Genomic DNA, 21,395 nt, shown 5'->3' with positions numbered 1-21,395 from the left:
TCTTCAAATGCAAGCCAGGTTCCTTGCCCATCTTACTGAAGGATGCAGAATTGCTTACTCCATATACTTCAGCCACTGGGCTCTTGATGAAGATGAGTAGAAAATGGGATGTACAATGAGGAGCACGGGAGTCCTTTGCTTTAGTGGTCACCCATTTGCCCTTTCCTGAAGGAGTGGTTGGGGATATTTCAGGGAATAGAAAGATACTGACTTTATTTTTGATATTTAGGATGACTATTTGGAGTTTTTTTCTTTGAAAAAAAAAAAAAAACAGAGGAAGAATTATTAGAACAAGATGAAGCTCACATTATATAGGCTTATACTTAGAGAACATGACATCTTCCACTACGAAAGTGTGGACAAAACCAAAAACAGTCATATAAAAATACTTCATGGACACCATAGATAAACAAAGTTGTAATTGTTACATGGAGTTGAAACATAAAATATCTTGGCATTTTAAAAAAAGAGCACTTTTCAAACACAGAATCACACAGAATGGTAGGAGTTGGAAGGGACCTTCAGAGATCATCCAATTCAACTCTCCTGGCAGGTCCACCTAGATCAGGTCACACAGGAACACATCCAGGCAGGTTTTGAAAACCTCCAGAGGAGGATTTTATGGGTTAATCTTGTTTTCTGGGCTTCTAAATCTGCCCTGCCTCTTCATTTTCTGTCATCTGGGCTGTAACCTATTCAATACAAGAAGATTAGGTATTAGGGTTCAGAACAAACTTTATTCATAGTAATTAACAATAGAACAGAAAGGTACCATTGAAGTGGGACATTTCCTTCAGTAGGATGTGTCTTTATCAGGATCTGTGCATTTCTGTGTGTTCAGGAGAACTGTTGTTCAGAGAAAGATGAGACTTGAAAGTAAGCCTGGCATCTGTCACTAAACCTTAAGTTCAGAAGTTAGGCAGCTCTGCTGCACAGAGCTCCACAGCATGCAGCCTGGCAAAGCAACATTTACATGGGTCAGATAAGGATGGAAAGACTCTATAATAACAGCCTAAGTTTCAGTTACCAGTTACAACAAGGGCAAAAATTCCCTTCACCTCATCTGGCTGTATAGTCATCTCATCCAAACTAGTCATCTTGATCCTCCCTGTGGTCAAGAATGAGATACAGCCAGTCCAGGAGGTGATTTATCCTTTCTCCTATGGGTGCATGCCTTAAGGTAGCATCACTCACCTTCTGAAAGTATTTTTAAATAAAAACAGATTACTGCCTTAACACCTTGTCTCTTCCAGAGATTTTAGCAAATCCCAATTAAAAATGGCAGCACTGTCATAGTGGTGGAAGTATCTGTGATAATGCTGAAGGAAAACAAGATTTTTGGCTGCTAGTCATTTGAACCTGCTTCAGGATATTGTAGGTAAAGGGATAATGCAAGTGACAATGGTTTCCAGAGCCCAGCCTATACCCACATTCCTTCTGTGACTAGCCAAAAGGGAGCTCTGCTGGTAGAAGGAACAGCAAGCTATTTTTGTCACACAGCATGAGAAGGAAGGATGGCAATGCTCTAGCTAGCTCCAGAAATTAACATTCTGCATTAATGGAGTGGATGGCAACACAATAGACACAGCAAATTTGCCAAAGAATTCATTCGAGTGGATTACTATGGTGTGCATTGCACTGCTGTATAATGATTCCTTTGTTTAGATGTAAGCTGCACATCCCTACATGAGAGGTTTGATCAAATGTTTCATCACGTTATATTTTCATCTAAAAATGGTTTTGCAATACAGATGCAAATATTGTGTTTATTTCCAAAAAAACATTCAACTTGAAACAGATGAAGCATATTGCCTCCTTTTCCATCAGTATGTAGAAGCTGCACTGCAAGGGAATTCCTAGTGAGGCTCTTTTTGCATATACCAAGTGGGTTTTTTTCTTAGAAATGTCTATTAACCTGGTTTTGCTCCACTGAAGTCCGTGAAGTAATTCGAACTTTTCACTGATGCAGAGAAGATCAGAATCTGCTGGATGTGACATTAGCCTTCAGACTGCCTTTTCAAGCAAGTCCCACATCATTAAGTGGGTTTTTTTTTGTACAAAACAAACAACACTGCAGAGAGGGGAGGAGGTGGCTTTGCAGTTAAAGCTTCAGCACTGGTTCAAGGCCTCTTTGTGCTACTGTTTAGGAGATTTAAGGGATAAATAGCTGTACTAAGCCTGCAGCTCCGGATGTCTCAGACTGGAGGAACACTCTGGAGACCAAGGGCTCACTTTATCTCCTTGTTTTGTATACAGTATGTGGGCAGGGGGTGAGGGATCACATGGCAGAGCAGAGGTCTCTCCATACCATAATAATACACAAAACTTAGAGTTAACCTGAATGGAGAGCAAAGTTAGTGTCTAGTCTAAAAAATCCTCCCTAGAGAATTGAATTCTATTCTGCTCTGTAACCTAAACCTGCATTATAAAACCAAAATTAACAGTTTAGTGTAAATGTGTCCTTACATGAGAATATATCTGGGTATGGTTCAATTTTAATATACCATTGATATAATCACCAATAAGAAACAAAACCTGGCATCTGGTGACCCCATAATTTCAGAGGTGCTATAATGAGAACAAGAAAGGTTATTTTGAGAATTTCAAAGAATCTTTCCCATTCCAGAATCAGAGCTCTTGCTGATATCTTAGTTTCTCCTCTGAGTAATAACACTGAAACTTTATTAGTTAATCAATAAGACATGATACAGGCTATGGTTATCACACAATAATCACACTCTGGAGCATTTTGAGGCATAAGTCTTATGCCTCTAATCAGTTTGGGATGAGATTATCTTTTGATAACCACACCCTTGGGAACTGGCTCATTTCTTTTATGACAAAATTTTACGGTTGGGGAAAATGCGAATTTCTGCTGTAGAAAAATTAAAATGGTAGTTTAGAATTAGCAGACATTTCTCCCAAGCTGAAAAATCAGATTTCCTTGTGGAATGTTTTGGGGAATTCCTCACTATCCATAGTCTTTTAAGGCAAAAATTATTTTTAAGTGGGTGACGTGCTTGGGAGTCAGTGTTAACCTATCACATACATCAATAGAGATGGAGACAGAGATAGAGATGGAGATAAGAACAGATATAGAGGCAGAGGTATAGGTAAGATACATGTATGTACCAGAGAGGCACACAGGAAAAATATATCCAATGACAGGTTTGCTGTAGAGATGCAAAATAAAGAAAGACATTGACTTGTTTAACAAAAACATGAAAACGGACGGTGGCTGGTCAGGTATTGCTTCTGATGCCATTTATGCTTCACATCAGATCTTTGGTAGAAGCCTATCTGCAGTTAGTTTTTGTCTGCTGCTTGCTTGTAAGCAAATGCAATGCTGATAAAATTTAAGGGGTAAAAAAACCCCAACAAAATAAGACATTGCATTGAACCAGGAAATAACCTTTTCAAATTATAGTGATTAGAAGTAACAGTCACATTTGGGTGTGTATTTTGAAAATGTATACATACACTCCATAAGCAAGCTCACTGTAGAAACTTTTATCTATTTTGAAAGTGCCTTCTATGAGTGCTGTCGTGGTTTAGGCCCATCAGGGAACAAAGACCACGATTAGCCTCGAGTATCGAAGAGGCTGAGAATCGCTCAAGGGCAGGGAGGGCTTAATTGCCGCTAAAGGATCAGGACAAAACAGACCAGGCCACCCGGTTTGGGGAAGAAAACAGGAAATAATTTAATGCAACATCAACTAAAACATAACCTTAAAACCCAAAACATAACCAAAATAAAACAACACAGAGTAATACATCAATGAAGAGTCCAACCAGCCTTTTTAAGAACACCTTCTTGCCACACCTCCCCTCTTCCCGGGCTCAGAGTCCTGATCTCGGTGTTTTTACCTCCTCCCCCACCGAACGGCCCAGCACAGGCAGTGGGGGTTTCAATTAGTCTGTTCCCGATAGCTTCTGCCGTTTGTCCCTCCTCAGGACGGGTGAACTCCACACCAGTCCTCCCTGCAAGTCCGTGGGGTACCTCACACGCATGGCAGCCCTGCACGGGCTGCTCCGACGCGCACTTATTCCAAAGGCTGCAGCTCCTCTCTGCCTCTCGTGTGGGGCTGCTCTGCGGCCTGCAGGCTCTCCAACACGGCCTGGGCCATGGCCGTTTCCCCACACAGTCCCTCGCCCGTCCGGGCTCACTCACACGGAGCTGCTGGTAACTCTCAGTCCTGCCATGGATCTCCATAGGTTGCAGGGGCACAGCCTGCATTCTCGCCACGGCTTGCAGAGGAGTCTCTGGTCTATCGCTTCTCCTTCCTTCCTCCTTCTCTGGCTGAAGGGTCCGCATGGTCGCCTCCATCTTGTATCACTCTTACACCTCCTGACTCGCATTCCAAATTCCCGTCCCCTAAATAGTGATGGCAGAGGCGCCAGATTGGCCCAGCCGGGCCGGAGGTGGGTCTGAACCCAGGAGCCAGGGGAGAGTCCAAAAACTCTTTAGCAGGTCTTCACTGCAACCCGCTCGCCCTGTTACTAAGCCAAAAGCTGCTCCTTGCTAAACCAGAACAAGTGCTTATAAGAAGCATTAACAAAACAGTCTCAAACTTGCAATTAAAGGTGATTGCATAGAGCATTTTTTTTTACGTTTATGAAAAAAGATCTGTATGAAATGTGTGTGCGTGCACACAGCCAATGCAAGATCAGTGATCAGGAGTGACAGAATTCAATGACTTTGATGAATAACATTTATAATAAAACTCCAAATAAAAACAGTTTCAGGTCTTCACACGCAGCCTAGTATTTTTTATCAGGGAAGCTCACCTCAAGGCCTGCGTGCAGCTCTGGGGTCCACCATTTAACAAGGGTGTGAAGGTACTCTAATGTGTCCAGAGGAGATAACACTGCTGGTGAAAAGGCTGGAAGGCATGTCCTATGAGAAATGGCTAAGCACTTGTGATTCTGTAGCTTGGAGGGAAGGCTGAAGGATGACATCATTACTCTCTGCAGATTACTGAAAAAGTGTTTTGTTTTTGGTTGGGATAGAGAAACTTTTATTCTTAGTTTCTGGTACAGGGATGCATTTTTAGTTACTGCTGAGCAGTGCTTACACAGCATCAAGGATTTTTCTGCTTCTTGCCCTTCCCTGACAGTGAGTAGACTAAGGGTGCACAAGAAGCTGTGAGGGAGCACAGCCGGCACAGCTGACACAAACAAGCCAAAGCGATATTCCAGTAAATCATGCCCAGTATATAAACTTGAAGGGGGATGCAGTGGAGCCGATCACTGCTCAGACATCAGTCAGTGGGAGGTGAGTAGCTGCATTGTGCACCACTTGGGTTTTTTCCATGGTTTAATTTATTCAGTTAGTTAGTTTTTTGTTAATTTTATTTTCATTACTATTATTATATATTTCTGTTATTGCTGTTATATTTTATTTGAGTTTTGTAGGAAACTGTTCTTGTCTCAACCCACAAGTTTTCCTTATTTTTCCCTGATTCGCCTCTCCATCCTACTAGGAGGGAACAAAACCCAGAAGAGACTTCCTAGAGAGGTGGATAATATCCCAAGCCTGTCAGTGTCTAAGAGGTATTTGGACACTGCCCTTAATAACATTGTTCAAATTTCGGTCAGCCCTGAAGTTGTAAGGCAGTCGGACAAAGTTATCATCATAGGTCCCTTCCAAGTGAAATCTGTTCTATTCTATTCTATTCTATTCTATTCTATTCTATTCTATTCTATTCTATTCTATTCTATTCTATTCTTATTCTATTCTATTCTACTTTTCATCTTACTGCAGATTTAGGTAAATGTAATGCTACTGAAATTGGTGGAATGTGTGAAAAGCCAGACATACAAGATGAACAAGATTCAGCTCCAAAGAAGTGTAAGCAGCAGAGCTAGGACTAATACTTAGAGGCTTTAAAAACCTGCTTGTACTTAATGAAAAAACCTCGTAGGATTTTTTTTTTCTGTCCTATAGCACTGAGCTGTGTGTCTGTGTGTGATTTCTCTTCCATTTCATGGTTAGTCACACTCACATTGTTAGGAGGAAGCATACAGCAGAATTTGTAATGGGTCAGACTGTTCTGTGTCACTGTCTGGCATGCACGCACAAGTACAGTAAAGATCAAAAGTTGTCATGGCCCTAACATTTAAACAATGTGCATGCAGTTGGAACATGTGTTGACAGTACAAATGTGGACTTGTCTTATATGATGCCCTAAGGGTCCATCATGGTTTAGAAAAGAGCCGCTTTTGCTTGGTAACAGGGGGATGGGACTGCAAGAGTTCTGGGACTTTCCCCTCGCTCTTGTGTTCAGACCCACCTCTGGCCCAGCTGGGCCAAGCTGGTGCTTCTGCCATCACTATTTAAGGATGGGAATTTGAAGTGTTTGGGAGGAGGTGCAGAAGCAGTAAAAGATGGAGGTGACCACGTGGACCCCACAGTCAGAGAAGAAGGAAGGAGGAGCACCAGACAAGAGACCTGTCTGCAGCTTGTGTCGAGAACGCAGCTGTACCCCTGCAACCCATGCAGGGCCATGGCAGGACTGAGAGCCACCAGCAGCTCCGGGTGAGTGCGCCCAGATGGGCAGGAGACTGTGTGAGGAGGTGGCCATGGCGCAGGCCATGCTGGGGGCCCCAGCGACCCACACAGGATACAGAGAGGAGCTGCAGCCCCCAGGATGAATGTACATCCGAGTGGCGTGTGTAGGGCTGCCTCGCCTCTGAGAGACCCTGCGCTGGAGCAGGGAGGACCAGCAAGGAGCCTGTCTGCCTTGAAGAGAGACAAGATGCAGAAGCTATCAGGAGTAGACTGACTGAAACTCTCATTCCATATTTTGGCTGGTGGTGGATAAAATTATTTTCTTCCCCAAGCCTTGTCTGTTTTGTCCAGGACCATAAGCAGCAATGGAATTCACAGGTCTGTGGTACTTGAATCTAGTCGTGGTCTTTTGTCCCTGGATGGGCCTAAACCATGACAGGGTCCAAACTAAGTAGGCTTTTGTCATGCAGTTGAGTCTTCCAGATATAATTTCTGAAACAACATTTAGGACCAATTTACAAAAGTAATCCAAAAAGATGACTGACTGCTCTTTTGCTTTTCTCTATAGGCATGATACTGCAACAGTGTCCAGTGCGGAGGTTTGCATCTGAAGCACATCAGTCAGACAGAGCACATCACAAGACAGGATTCCTTCTGTCTTAAACTCTCAATAACTTTGATGAAGTTTGACATGTGTTAAGTATTCTAAGAACTTATGTTTATATGGAGATAAAAAAACACCCTACTTGAAAGTTTGCATCAGCTGCTCTTCATTGTATATAGAGAAATGGTTCGATTTTTTTAAAAAATTGTTAAGTCTTTGTAATTGCAGCACAGCTGGAAGATCACAGTTTTAAAATAGAAACTGAGATACATATGTTCATGGTGATCTTTTGAAGGTGATGAACGGCTAATCACAGACTGTCTCAAAGCTCACCAAAGTCAGTAAGAATCTTTACGTTGCATCCAAGTAGAGAAGTGTAGTACCTGGTAAATTAGATATTCCACAACAGCTCAGCTAGTCCTGGGGAAAGGCCGATATGCACATTGTTACAGCACATGAGTAGTGACAGAAGTACAGACTACCAAGATGCTCACCATAGTTTTGTAGCTTACACCAGGGGCCATCCTCTGCATGATCACCTTGCACATCTACACACAGGTTGCTCACAGCCCAGGCTCCTAAGGCTGCTCTGCCTTCTCTGCTTCAGCTTCTACCATTCCCTGAAGCAGGAAATGTTTCAAACAGCCTGTAGTAGCTCTGTCCTGGAAGTATTTCTGAATTGCTTCTATACTGGTCACTGTTCCTGTAACTTATCAAGGCTGTAATGCAGCTAAAATCTGGGCTATATGTTGCCAAATTAGCTAAATAAACTTGGATTTAAGAAGCAAAGATGGCAAGGCTATCCTCTTTGACATGAATGCTAAAGTTGTATTTGTCAGTTGTCAGCCCTAAGTCCTTTAGTCTATTCTTCTTTTTACTATTATTGCATCATGAATATTATTTTTTTTTTCTTGCCTGGTGACTGTAACCCCAGTTAATTAAAGAGTAATTTAACTTGCATCTGTTCACCAGTCTTGTTTTGAGAAATATTGCAAAAACACTTTTTAAAGGGGAAGATCTCTTTCTTAAAGGGAATGCTAAAAAGAAATCCCTCTTTACTCAGTTTGACACCTTAGACCTGTGATTCCAACATAATTTGGGGATTAATTTATTAGCCTGCACTACAGTTACTGATTGGTTTTGTAACGGCAAAGTAAATGTGCTGAATAGAGTCACATTAGCTGGAATATTTTTTTTAGAAAAACCGCCAATGGACTAAAAAGTAAATTACAAATAAAGTCATCTCATGCAGGAAAATAGACTCAGAAACATTCCCCAATCTATTAGCAGCATCTTAATATAAAAGCTGCACAGACAAAACAGCTATATTTTTTAATTCATCTAAACTTGACAGGTATGCAATATAGGCAGAAGAAATGTATATTAATAAAGTGGGGAAGAATTCTTCTGTTATTTGTAATAATAAGCATACTTTGACCATGTGACATCAAAAGAATTATCAGAAACTTTGATTTATCAAAATACTGTGAACATTTTAAATGTCATTGAAGCTGATTTACAGTGCATAGATGAATGTGGAGGGCAATAACAACATTGTTTCTCTAGAAACAGTGTACCTCCAATAGAAAAACACAAAAGAGGGAAGAGGAGGGAAAAAAAAGTAAATATTAAATAATTTCTATATGCAAAACAGTAGTGCTTACAGGTACCGTGACATTTGACTACTGAAAAACTTATACTATCTACATAACATGTCTATGCCAAAGCATGCTTGCTCCCAACTCTTGCCTTTAGAATCTTACTAGACTTTGCACCATTACAATCTCATATGATTAAACTTGTGTGAGAGAAATAAACCACATTTTGTAAATGTTGCTGTGCGTTTATCAGAGTAATAATTTCCTAAACAGTCAGACTGGCTATTCTGATGTGGGATTTTTTATTTAAATAATACACTGGAATATCTCCTAAAATAATTTTTGTCTATTAGATAAATTATACAGAATAAATGTTAGTATGAGACTTGAAAGGATAATAACTTTTCTGTCAAGCCTCCCTAGGTACCTAAAAACACTAGAGTTATGGGAAAAATGAAGGAAAAAAAATACAAGCATAAAGGGGTCAGACTGTCACTTTGTCCTTAAATCTCTCTCTGAATTACGTGGTGTCAGCTTATAGTATACGTTTCATACTTCTTCTTACATGACAACTTCAGTACCATGTACCTGTCTTTCTTAAGTATTAAGTACTACTCAATTTTTCCTTCACTTACAGCCATTTGCAGTGTGAAAGCAGATCCCTGTTTCCTGCTGCGCTCTCAGTAAACATCAAACAATCATGTTACTTGTCTTGACAACACGTCTTCAGAGTACAGCTTTTTCAACATGATTTCACACTTGTATGGAATTTCCCTCTTCAGGGAAGAATATTCATTCATTTCAATTTCAGGATGTGATTCCCTTACAGAAATTTGTCCTATTTTTTATAAACTTTTTAGTGAAAGTTTCTAGTGGCATGCTAACACTCATTCACCCAACTCACTGGATAAAAAGTAACATATTTATTTTCCTAGTGTTGTTAACATGAGAAAAAATTGAAGATCTTGCTTACTAAAACCCAACCAAACAAAAGCCCCTCAAGCCCTGTTACTGTGAAACTAGAGTAACACTGGCAGCTAGGTACAAAATCCACAATAATAATTCAATTAAAGAAAATGTCCTGGCAGCCAGTATTTGTCAGTGCTTGTGAAATGAAATACGCTCTGCTGTTTCTTTCAGCGTTTTTTGAAGAGTCTACCCTGAGTGTCTGCTACTGCTGGAATTATCGAAGGCAAGAAGGGAACTCCTATGATAACTAATCCATATTCTCTGCTCTAGTGGGGTTTGCTGCAGCAAGTTGCCCAGGACTATGTACAGATGGTCTTTGAGTGTCTCCGCAGATGGAAACTCCACAACCTTTCTGTGCAACTTGTTCCAGTATTTGACAGTAAAAGGTGTTTTCTTGTGTTCAGATGGAATTTCTGGTGTTTCAATCTCATTCAGTCATTGGACATCACAAAGTAGAGTCCAGCTCACTCTTCTTCTTTCCTTCCCATCAGTTATTTAGACACACTGGTAAGATTCTCACTGTGAGACCCACAGAAAAGAGCTGCACGATCTCTAACTCCCACCTGCAAAACTATCTGATTAGCAAAGTTAAATTCTCTATAATAATTCATTGAAATGACATAAATGGTGCTTTCTTTAGGGCTGCGCTGTTCTACTAGCACTTCCCCAGGTTTTCCGATTCAGAGGGGAAAGTCTTGACAATTTAGCTTTGAGTCATGCATACCACGAGAACAGATATCCATGAGAACAGAGTCTACCATGAGATACTGAAGGGACTGTACATAAAGATAAGATTGGCCTGTCTCAAGATCCAGTCATTCTCAGGAGCCATTCTGTATAGTTGGTCAAGAAGTGGCAGTGGCTTCTGATATAGAGACACAAGTGTGTAAGGAACTGGACTAGACAAGCGCTCTTTCAATACATAGACAATGGCTGCTACATAAAGGAGAGCAGTTGTCAGCTCCTGCTGTAGATATTTCTTTTTCTATTGACACAGAAAACTGGTAATATAGAGTTCTGACCCAAGTGGATTTAGATGCCCAAACGCATTTCACCAAGACTAAAATGAGAACAAAGAATAACTGCAAAGGCTAAAAATTAAGGAAGTCAAAGCCATAGCACTCCCTAGCATAATGGCTGGACATATCTGGTTGGCTACTGAAAATCTGTAATATCTCAGAAGCTTTTTACTCTAGTTTATTTTTTTTAGACTCATTCCATGCAGGGAGGAAAAGTTAGAGGAATTACATTCTTCAAAACAAGTAGCTTGGCTGGAATGTTGGATGGTGGCTGGCCTTGTCCTTCACAGAGCAGACAATGAGCAAAAAAATTCTCACCTTGCCAGTGTTTTTTAATCAAGATTTTTCACCAAATTTAAATGTCCTCCTAGTTCTTGTCATAAGGTTTGTCAACACTTACCATGAAGACACTACTAAACTGCTTTTTAGGTAAAGTTCCTGAATAAGAGAAAAACAGGTTGCTGATTTTTCTCAAAGTTCTTTCCAGTAGCTCTCCTCAATGCACGAAAATCTGACGTACTGCAGTTACGCTGACTTTAGTTGGTAGGATTTTCCTCGGCTGTTCTTAAGCACTTTATGGCAGATATTCAAGATCTGACTGTAAACTCTACATGCACTTTGCAACTTGTTAACAACTTAATGTTTTTGGTCTCAGGGCAGCTTATCACACGTTGATTGCCACAAGAACAGTAAAATCATGCAATACATTTTATAATTATGCACTTTAAACCTGTAAAATAAAGAATGCCTTTGTCCTAGTGAAATGGACACACACCTAGTAACCTAAGAAATACAAGGGAAAGAACATGTGATGGCTCTCATGTTTCAGCAGTCCTTGGTAGTTCTGATGTTTGCCCTTAACTGGACTGGTGTCAATGTGTAAGAATCCTTAACAACATTTGCCATTATTTTCTCATCATTACAGGAATATATTGTGCATTTTCCACAAAATTTAAAACAAAGCAAGTCGCAAAACCACAGTAAGACTAGGAGGGAACTACAACTCTTAGAATAAAGAAGGGCTGCCAGCTCAGCTATCACCAGCAAAGCTGATTTCATTTCCATTTGCAGCTGCTTCTGTAGGGTTTAAATCAGGCACTTTCACAGCAAGGAACTATTTCTTCGTGATAGGGGTCAAGGCCTCCAAGAGCTGTGAATACACTAGTTTTGGTCAACAAAATCATGAACAGAATGAAACCCTCATTACTTATGGTTGACTGGCCTCAGCTACAGATGACGGATGAGCACTAAATTTGATTTCACTTTAAAAAACATGTTGCTCCATAATATGTACTTCAATTACAAATATACACACTTTGTCTCCAAAACCTTATTTAAAACCCAATCTATTGGGTTTCTATCTAATCCCCAAAGCTATTTTTGGATTGCCTAGCAAAGGCTTATTAACATATTAGTAAAAGTATGGCACTTCAGCATACGAAATGTCACTCCAAAAACTTTACACCTGAGGCTGGTTATTCATGTACTCCAGTTGATAACGAATCAGTTATTTTTAATGAAATGATAGAATGACATACTTTATAACTGATAGTTTGCTGGAAAGGCAAATATTTCCTTCTAAAAGTTTCTTTCCACTCTTCCTTTTGAAGCATAAAAAGTATAAATACTATGGATGAATTGTGTCCCATTTGGGTGGACATGCTACCGACAAGTTATGCCCCATTAGGATGGTACCAAGTTTACCCCTCATTGGATCAGCTCAGTGGAGAGCCTGAACCTACCAGTGTTTTAATTTTTCTGCAACGTCCTTGGGAACTAAAATAAGAAATGGTAAATGTCTTAGAAGAAAGAATCTAATTTGAGACTAATAGATAATGCAGCAAAACCCTGTGTTAGTCAAAAAGGCTTCTTTAAATCGCTGAGAGAACCTAAGCACTGAGATCTACATACATGAGTTTTACTGAAGTAGGCTTCAGGCAGAAGAGTTTGGTCCAGAGCTTACTCTGGGTTCCATTCCCATCCCTTCTGCCTGATACCTCCTGCATCCTGAGTCAGATCTAGCAGTGGATTTGAACAATCAGAATCGGATTTAGGCATGCTTGAGTTGCTTTGAGTCCCTGTATGTGATGCCATCCTTTATCCACACAGTGGCCTTGTCATCAGTTAGGCTCACAGCCTGTGGGCTTTAGAGTTTCCTAAGCACTGCTCTGATCAGATCAGGTGAGCACTTCACAAATCACTACACACAGGACCTAGAAACTTGGAGAGTGACATATAAGTCCTGCTCAGGAAATATTTTCAAAGCATACTTAACTGGAGCTGACAGAACGAGATTCTTCACAAAATGCAGTTGTATTAATTACCGTTTTCAGACCCCATTCCTGGTGGCACAGGTAGCTTATATATCCAACCGATCTGAAGTGGGAAATCCAAGTTCAGATCCTTCTTTGGCCACAGTGAACTCAAGTCTACAAATCTTCCTTCACAGATGCCCAGGATACAAGCTATGAAGCCAGTGTAAGCAACGAGATGAGAATAGCAAGCAAAGGGCTTGATTCTGCAGTGCTTACTGTCTTTCAAGCCCTCTCCTGGGGAAAAACAAAAAAGTCAAAATTGACCATGTGCTTCTCCAACTGCAATGTCCAAATATGCTTTGAGGGGAAGAACTAAAACAGACATAAGATATGTGTTTATTTTAGGGCCCACAATACAATATTTTCACTATGCAGAGGTGCTTCATTGTAAATACAATACCTTTCCCACCATAGCAATCCTAAATGGGTACTGGAGTAGAGACATTTCTAGCTAGGTAACTAGTTGACTTGCTCCCACCTTTTAGTTTCTGTGATACACGTGTCACATTCACAAACTCAGCTCTGCCTGATTTCATGCCAGAAGACATACAAAACCCGTACACAGGGAATCAATTGCGCTGTAAAAGGGAATAAGAATTTCAGAATTCCAAGGGAGCAACAGCAGTAGTAATATTCATGAGGGCTGCAAGTGCTGTTGTTCTAGTAAAACACACAATGTGCCAGCTCTACAGAGAACATGCTCTGACTTAGCTATAGACATTAAAAAAACCCCAGTGATGTGTCTTTGCTGAGGAGCACAAAAGAAGAGAGCTTCATGGAAGGAGGGAATTTTAAAGACCAGTTTAATGACAGTAAAGAAGAGTTCACTGTGTGCACCAGAGCTAAAGGACACAGAAGTTATATCCTCCCCATACGTGTGCACTGGGGGGTTGGACTAGATGATCTCTAAAGGACCCTTCTAACCCCTACCATTCTATGATTCATCTGACTAGATATAGTCAAGGGCAAAATATTGTGGAAGAACACAGGTACTTAGAAGCAGACCCAGGATAAAAGCTTGGAGATTTATGATAAGAAAATTATTGTGGTTTAATTAAACAGTTCTGAAGGCCATATTTTTGACCATTACACTGTTCATAAACACCAGGTGCAAATAATTTTAGGGATGGAATGAGTCACAAAGTACGTGGGAAATGGCAGAGTCTAGCATGAGCATTATTCCACAGAGACTGCAGCTTAGAGGCAGGAGGCAGCATATCTATTTCAGAATGTGCCACTGGCTTGTTTCTGAACTGAGTGAATCACACATATTCAAATATTCAAAACCAGTTTCTAATTCCAGATGCTTTGCCTTAAGACACTGAGCCTATCTTCCCAAAAATGCTGGATACCTGTAGATCCCTTTGCAGTCAGATGGAATATTCTCTGGATGAAGTCACAAATACCTGAAGCCAAGTTCTGAATAACTAAGAATAAGGTTTCATGTTATGGTAAAACTGATCAGCCAGCAATTTGCTGGTAAAAGAACTGCCCTGCCCCCACCTGATTCTCCCAAGAGCTGCTTTTGCTTTTCTTGGGATGGCTCTGACCTCACAGAGCCAGGGGCTAAACTGGCAGACATACTCACTTGTTGGGTCTTACATATCTTCTGGATTAGCTCCTTGAGTCATCCTCCTTTGTGGTCTCACAAGCACCAGAGAAGTACAGAGGAGAACAGAGGCAGTAAGGAGGAATAAAGATTCCCTCTCAAGCATCTATGTTTCAAGGTTAATTTTTAACCCATAAGTCTTATTCTCACCATTCATGTGTTTCGGTCTCATAATTTGTGAAATAGAGATGGGATCAGGTTATTGTAAGACTACAGTAACAGAAATAAGAATGATGAAGTACAAAGACTAAGAGAAACTCCGTATAAAGGCAAATCTTAACAAAAATGTTTTTATCCTCATGTTTCTTCCACAATTCCAACCCTGCAAAGGTGCTGGAAAACATCTTTAAGATCAAGTTGTTCTTACTTCTTACTAACACCATTGAACACATGTATTTGTTTCAATTCAACTTTAATTGAAATACATCCACTCTACAGTACCTGTATTCTATATGTCTATATGTTGAAACCAGGACTTTGACTTTTAGTTTCACTCCAGCTGTGCTCCTCCGTCCTGTAGCCTGAAACAGCATTCCTCAACCAGTGCCTCTTATCAGAGCCTAACAGTAGGTGCTGCTTCCAATTCATCAGCTGTATCTTGCAGTAGGGTAGCTAGCTGTTGGCCTGCCAGTGCCACAGCACAACAGTCAGTCTTTAAGAGGGATTACTACTTAAAACACTTAATCACTGAAATCCTGGCTATACTGAAGGAGGCAGTAGGATCTTTGTCACTTGGCATGCAGTAAAACCAAGATTTCAGCATTTGTCTGTAGTATCCCATGGTTGTAGCACGTTGAGGCCCAGCTCAGGAGTGGTTATAGTAGTTAAACCACCCAACATTTTCCCAAGACAGCACCCACAGGGAGTTAAAATAGCTGTGAGAGAAAAAGGATCAATGTTAAACATGAAATTGTATTTAGAACTATTAATGGTGCTTAAAAGTATGGTGATTTTTACGTGGTTTTGTGGGTTTTTTGACATACATTTCAGATCTGGAGAAGAGCACAAGAACCACCAAGCTACATTTGTCAGCAACTAATTATAAAAAATCCACATGAATTCAGCTTCTACATTCCACATAAGCAGGTAGTCTCATCATGCAACTCAGTGATAACAGCGATAGCAACAATCTATTCAGTCATATTAATTTTGCTTCTTAATACAACTGTTTTACAACCTGACTTATTGACTGAAACAGATTATGACCAATAATGAAAAGATGATGATAAGTGGTTATACTCCCATAACCTTCCTATAATAATATGGACAAAATATGGTCCCTACTCCCAAACATATACCAATATCTGGCTATTATTAAAGACTGATATCTAAATATTGTTCTGAAGGTTGATAATGTGATGTGCAACTGCATTAGGGAAGCATTAGGACCATCTAGCTGAAATCACAGCAATTATTTATGTACTGAGTACAGTGCATTCAGTAACAATGACCTTTATCACATCAGAGTGTCCTGCATCAGTCACATATAACTAGACTCATTCCTCATCCAAAAGAAAGCTCAGAAAAAAAACCCCAAACCTCAGACTATGAGCACAAGAGAACTATCTTTCTTTAGGTAAGGAAGCTGCACAAAACCAGGGCAGCTCATGTTGTGAAATATTAGCCTATAAATATAAGTGCAGTGTGTTATTAAATAAACATGGAGAAAAACAGAAAAAACCCCTAACAGGTTGTTTTCTTTGTGTGCTCACTGCTGGATTCACATTTATATTTTTGTGTATGGAAAGTACAGTATAAGCAGTATAAACAATCACAGTGAGGTACTTCCTTAGTACTTCCTGTTCAATATGACTTTTAAAAAAAAGCTGTAGGGAAAAAAACCCCACATAAAACAATATTTCTGTTAAAAACAGAGGAAAAGCCTTGTGAAACTTCTGCTTGCAACTGTTGTGTTACAATTCAGCCATATAGAAACTACTCAATACCTAGAATACACACACAATCTGAAAAATCTGTTTTCATCCCTTTGGCTAAATTTTTAGCAACTAATTTTATAATTCTTTAGCCATTTACTCAGCACTTGGTAGTGTCATTCTGTGGATGAAGTAGACTATGCTTCACATTAACTGCACTAAGCAGTCAGTCATTCAAAGTAAATATATAAATGTCGCGGTTTTGCCCAGCCGGAGCAAAGGGGAAGAAAACCGCGACTCCTCCCCCTCCCCCTCCCGGCGGAACGCGGAGGGGATCGGAGAGGGAGGAAAAAAAGTAAAAGAGCCCGCGTAAATTGAAATAAGAACAGTTTACTGGGGAAACTGAAGAGGAACAACTATAACAAAGACAAGGGGATATTACAAAGAAAACTGGTGAGTGATGCGGTTGCTCACCACCCGGGACCCGACGTGAGCGACCGCTCCGGACCGGCGACCGAGAGCCCGCCCCCGCGGAAGAGCTTATTCCGGGCAAGAGCTTATTTCGGCCAGCCCCCACCTGTACCCTGGGCATGACCGTTAGGATGGTATCGAATACCTGCTGGCCAGCCTGGGTCAGCTGTTCAGGCTGTGCCCTTTCCTGGTTCCTCACGGGAATGAACTCTATCCTGGCTCAAACCAGGACATTACAGAATTCATTTAATGCAGGAGAGAATGTCTATTTGCAGTGTTTTATTTTCTTTAAAATGCCTAAGTATTACACTTGTGAAAAGGGGAAGACATCTACATCCATTAATATACTAAAGTTTAAATCAGACTAGATCCCAGAATGGAGGTCCACAGCACCATTTCTTCCAGTACTCACAGAAATTAACAGAAGTCCTTCCACTGACTTCTAAATGCACTGAATCATGTGGCTAGTCACCATTGCATGATTTTGAATGTACATGTATATGGGTATTTTTTTCTTAAGAATGCATATGCTCATGGTTTAGTCACCAAAGTGATCAAAACACTTCACAAATTTTTACTTGTGCTCAACAGAAAACACTTTACCTGTTAAAAATAGTTAAAATAGAAAAGCTTTTTCTATATAAGAAAGATCAAGGTTTTCTCAGGTTTTGATGTTCTCACCTCTTAACTTTTTACTTCCATGATTAAGGCAAGAGGACTGCAATGAAGTTTAACAGAGACAACAAGGATACATTTTTAGTCCAGTATAAGGTGACAGAAAAAAAGAAGAGGGGGGATAGGACAAGGCTTTTTTCTTATGAATAATAAATCATCATAACAAATCAAAACTTGATCGTGGTTTACTATGAAAGTGAGAGCTATTCCATGAAATCCAAGTTTATCCATACCCAGGAGACACCCACAGCATTTTAGACATTCGTCCATCGAAGTACCAAATAAAATGAATACTAAAACAATTATTTTCAAAGCCTGTTGGAAATTTGTGATTTTGTTAAACAAGAATTGTATACACTAGGAACAAGAAGTCAGTAAGTCATGGAGAACAGGAGAGATGCCTGATGACTGGAGGAAAGCAAATGTCACTCCAGTCTTCAAAAACAGTAAGAAGAAGGAGCCAGGTAACTACAGACCAGTCAACCTCACCTCCATCCCTGGAAAGGTGATGGAACAACTTATTCTGGGTGCTGTCTCCAGGCATTTAAAGGACAAGAACATCACTAGGATCAGGCAACATGGCTTTACCAAGGGGAAGTCATGTTTGACCAACCTGATAGCCTTTGATGAAGCTGTAACCAGGAGGATAGATGGTGGTAGTGCAGTGAATGTGGCTTATCTTGATTTCAGTAAAGCATTTGACACCATCTCCCACAACATCCTCACAACAAAACTGAGAGTGTGGGCTGGATGATCAGGTAGTGAGGGAAGAAGTCAGAGAGTGGTGATCAATGGGGCAGGGTCTAGTTGAAGGCCTATATCTAGTGGAATCCCTCAGGGGTCGGTGCTGGGACCAGTACTCTTCGATATATTCATTAATGACTTTGATGAGGGAACAGAGGGCACTGTCAGCAAGTTTGCTGATGATACTAAAGTGGGGGGAGTGTCTGACACCCCAGAAGGCCGTGCTGCCATTCAACCAGACCTGGACAGGCTGGAGAGTTGGACAGGAAGAATTCTAATGAAATTCAACAAGGGCAAGTGTAGAGTCTTGCATCTGGGAAAGAATAACCCCATGTACCTGTACAGGTTGGGGAATGAACTCTTAGAGAGTAGTGTAGGCAAAAGGGACCAGCAGGATGAGCATGAGCCAGCAATGTGCCCTCGTAGCCAAGAAGGCCATTGGCATCCTGGGATGTATTAGAAAGACTGTGGTTAGTAGGTCGAGAGAGGTTCTCCTCCTCCTCTGCTCTCATGAGACCACATCTGGAATATTGTGTCCAGTTCTGGGTGCCTCAGTTCAAGAAGGACAGGGAGCTGCTGGAGAGAGTTCAGTGCAGAGCCACCAAGATGATGGAGTGGAGAATCTTCCTTCTGATGAGTGGCTGAAGGAGCTGGGGCTCTTTAGATTGGAAAAGAGGAGACTGAGGGGTGACCTCATTAATGTTTACAATGATAGGACATGGAGCAATGGGTAAAAGCTGGAACATAAGAGGTTCCAAAGAAATACAAGGAAGAATTTATTCACTGTGAGTGGGACAGAGCACTGGAACAAGCTGCCCAGATGAGCTGTGGAGTCTCCTTCTCTGGGGACATTCAAAACGCACCCGGATGAGTTCCTGTGTGACCTACTCTAGGTGGTCCTGCTCTGGCAAGGGGGTTGAACTGGATGATCTGGTCCCTTCCAGCCCTTGAGATTCTGAGATTCTATGATATAGCAACATTTCCCTGGGCTACCTCAAGGATATTCTGAGACAAGCTACTGACTTCCAAAAAGAATATGGCTTAAGCACCTGCTGAAACTTTTAAAAAACTTTACACGTTGTACTTCCTGCATGTGGTGCATAAGAGCTCCTATGCACAGGCTCTGGTCCCAAGTGTTTCCTTGGTTTTGCACATGAGACTGAGTGAGGAGGTACAAGATGTGAGGCTCTTAGAGAGAGTCTCAAGAACAGTGTTTACAGCTAACACAAAGGATTTTGAAAATGATGCACAAGCACTTTCTCTGACATAAATAAGAGAAGAGTGAGAGCAAGTCAAAGCAAGGTTGTCCTTTGCATCCCATTTGCACTAGGGCTCGTTCAGCAACTCTGCAATTCTCTTCTGTAGGTCGCAACAGCACTCATATGCTGCACTGTGGCAGGAGGCATCTGAGTAATGTGCGGTAATCAGCAAGTTGCACCACTGGAGAAAGAATGGCAGAAAAGCAGCTTGACAGACACCTTGATGTTCCTGTAGCTGGCAAAGGTCTTCCCACATGCTTTGCTTCACAGACATGCATGACAGCACAAAATCCCACCCCCTCATCATATGACTCCAAGGAGACTCTGTTGCCAGGATGCTGCAGTATTCTCTACCTAATTTTACTGTTATATGCAACAGCACTGTCTTGAGAGACCAGAATATTCTCCTTTAGATGACATGCAATAACTCAAATTCATATAGACATTTATATACACAATGTTACCATTAATAAAACTGTTTTTATTAGACAATAACTAAGATGGGTGCTTTTTTAATGCCACATTTTTTCCCTTTCTTACTGGTATTTTTCTCCATAGACAAACAGGATAACCAAATATTCATGCTAAAATTCTTTTCCCCAGTTCCCACCATGTTATCTCAATACAAATGCTTTTAATTTCCAGATGTAATGAAAAGATTTTCTTGTGTATTTATAAAGGTTCTCCTGGATGTTACTTTTTGGTTTATAAATTGCTTTCAAAGCTGTTTAGGAAATACCAAGCAGTTCATAATACAATCCAATAAATACAGTGTCATTCTGGAAAGTGGCAGCCAAAGAAATACAAAAACCTATACTGAAACACAAAACATAGAAACAAAATTGTGTTTATTTCTGAAGGCAAGAAGTGAACCTTTTTAACTAAATGTTTACCTAATGTAAAAAGCAAGCCTAGTCTAGTTGTGAAAACTATACTGTGAAAACTCCTTTTACATTAGAGGAAAAATGTTTTCTGAATTCCATTCTCTTTGCTCTAAGGACTGCTATACTAGACTTTTGAGGTATCCAGTTTGAAGATTACGCGTACTTGAAGTACTCACGTGCTTCTGGAGTAATGAGTAGGAGTTCTGTAATTATAGATGGGAGAGCTATTACAGTATAGCACGGGAAGAAACGAGAGAGGACATACATTTGTGATTAAGTGAACTGAAGATGGTTAAAGATGGTCTACTCATATGAAGTCCCTTTCACATTATCACAGAAACAACTAGAAATTTACAGGGTTATAGTTCATCTTATCCCAAACCGAATATCAGGGTCAGGTCAGATAAATTTCACCCTTATATTGGCACTTCTTTCTAGCAGCTGTAATAATGAGGTGTTAGTATTAGGTTGTAGCAGGCAGGTAAGATAAATGTCCCCCAAAACTTGTTATGGTGAGACAATAACTTGTTATTGTAAGATATAGTTGAATAAGATGCAGAGAACAAAAAATCTAATTTATTACATCGGGGAAAAGGCATGTGCAAAATCATCCAGGAAATGGATCTGATTCAGGATCCAGATGAGATAGGAGAGATCATTTCAGAGAGACAGGAGATCATTAGGGATCATTAATAGAAAAAGATGTTGTGGACTCCCACCTGAGCAGACTTCTGTGACCTTGACAATATTAATGACAACATTATTCATTTGCTTGGAAGACCTGAAAATGCAGGTGGTAGATATTGCAATACCTAGCAGAGCCAATTCAAAGAGGAGCTTCTAGAAGCTTTTCAGTCTGGGTT

The 21,395-nt window shown here is 40.5% G+C and overlaps 1 long non-coding RNA gene across 1 annotated transcript in view; it reads right to left on the bottom strand.

Annotated features, from left to right (window-relative positions):
- Positions 1–477: 477 nt before the first annotated feature.
- The window catches only part of LOC133628837 (uncharacterized), a 35,496-nt gene continuing 14,578 nt past the window's right edge, over positions 478–21,395 (bottom strand). The window contains exon 3 of the long non-coding RNA XR_009820881.1: positions 478–692. This is a non-coding gene — a long non-coding RNA (uncharacterized LOC133628837). The remainder of the gene's footprint in view (positions 693–21,395) is intronic.

Source organism: Colius striatus, chromosome Z (genome assembly GCF_028858725.1).
Source record: "Colius striatus isolate bColStr4 chromosome Z, bColStr4.1.hap1, whole genome shotgun sequence".
NCBI classification, from domain to species: Eukaryota; Metazoa; Chordata; class Aves; order Coliiformes; family Coliidae; genus Colius; species Colius striatus.
Note: the sequence above shows the minus strand (reverse complement) of the source record. Positions and strands in the feature narration are given on the sequence as shown.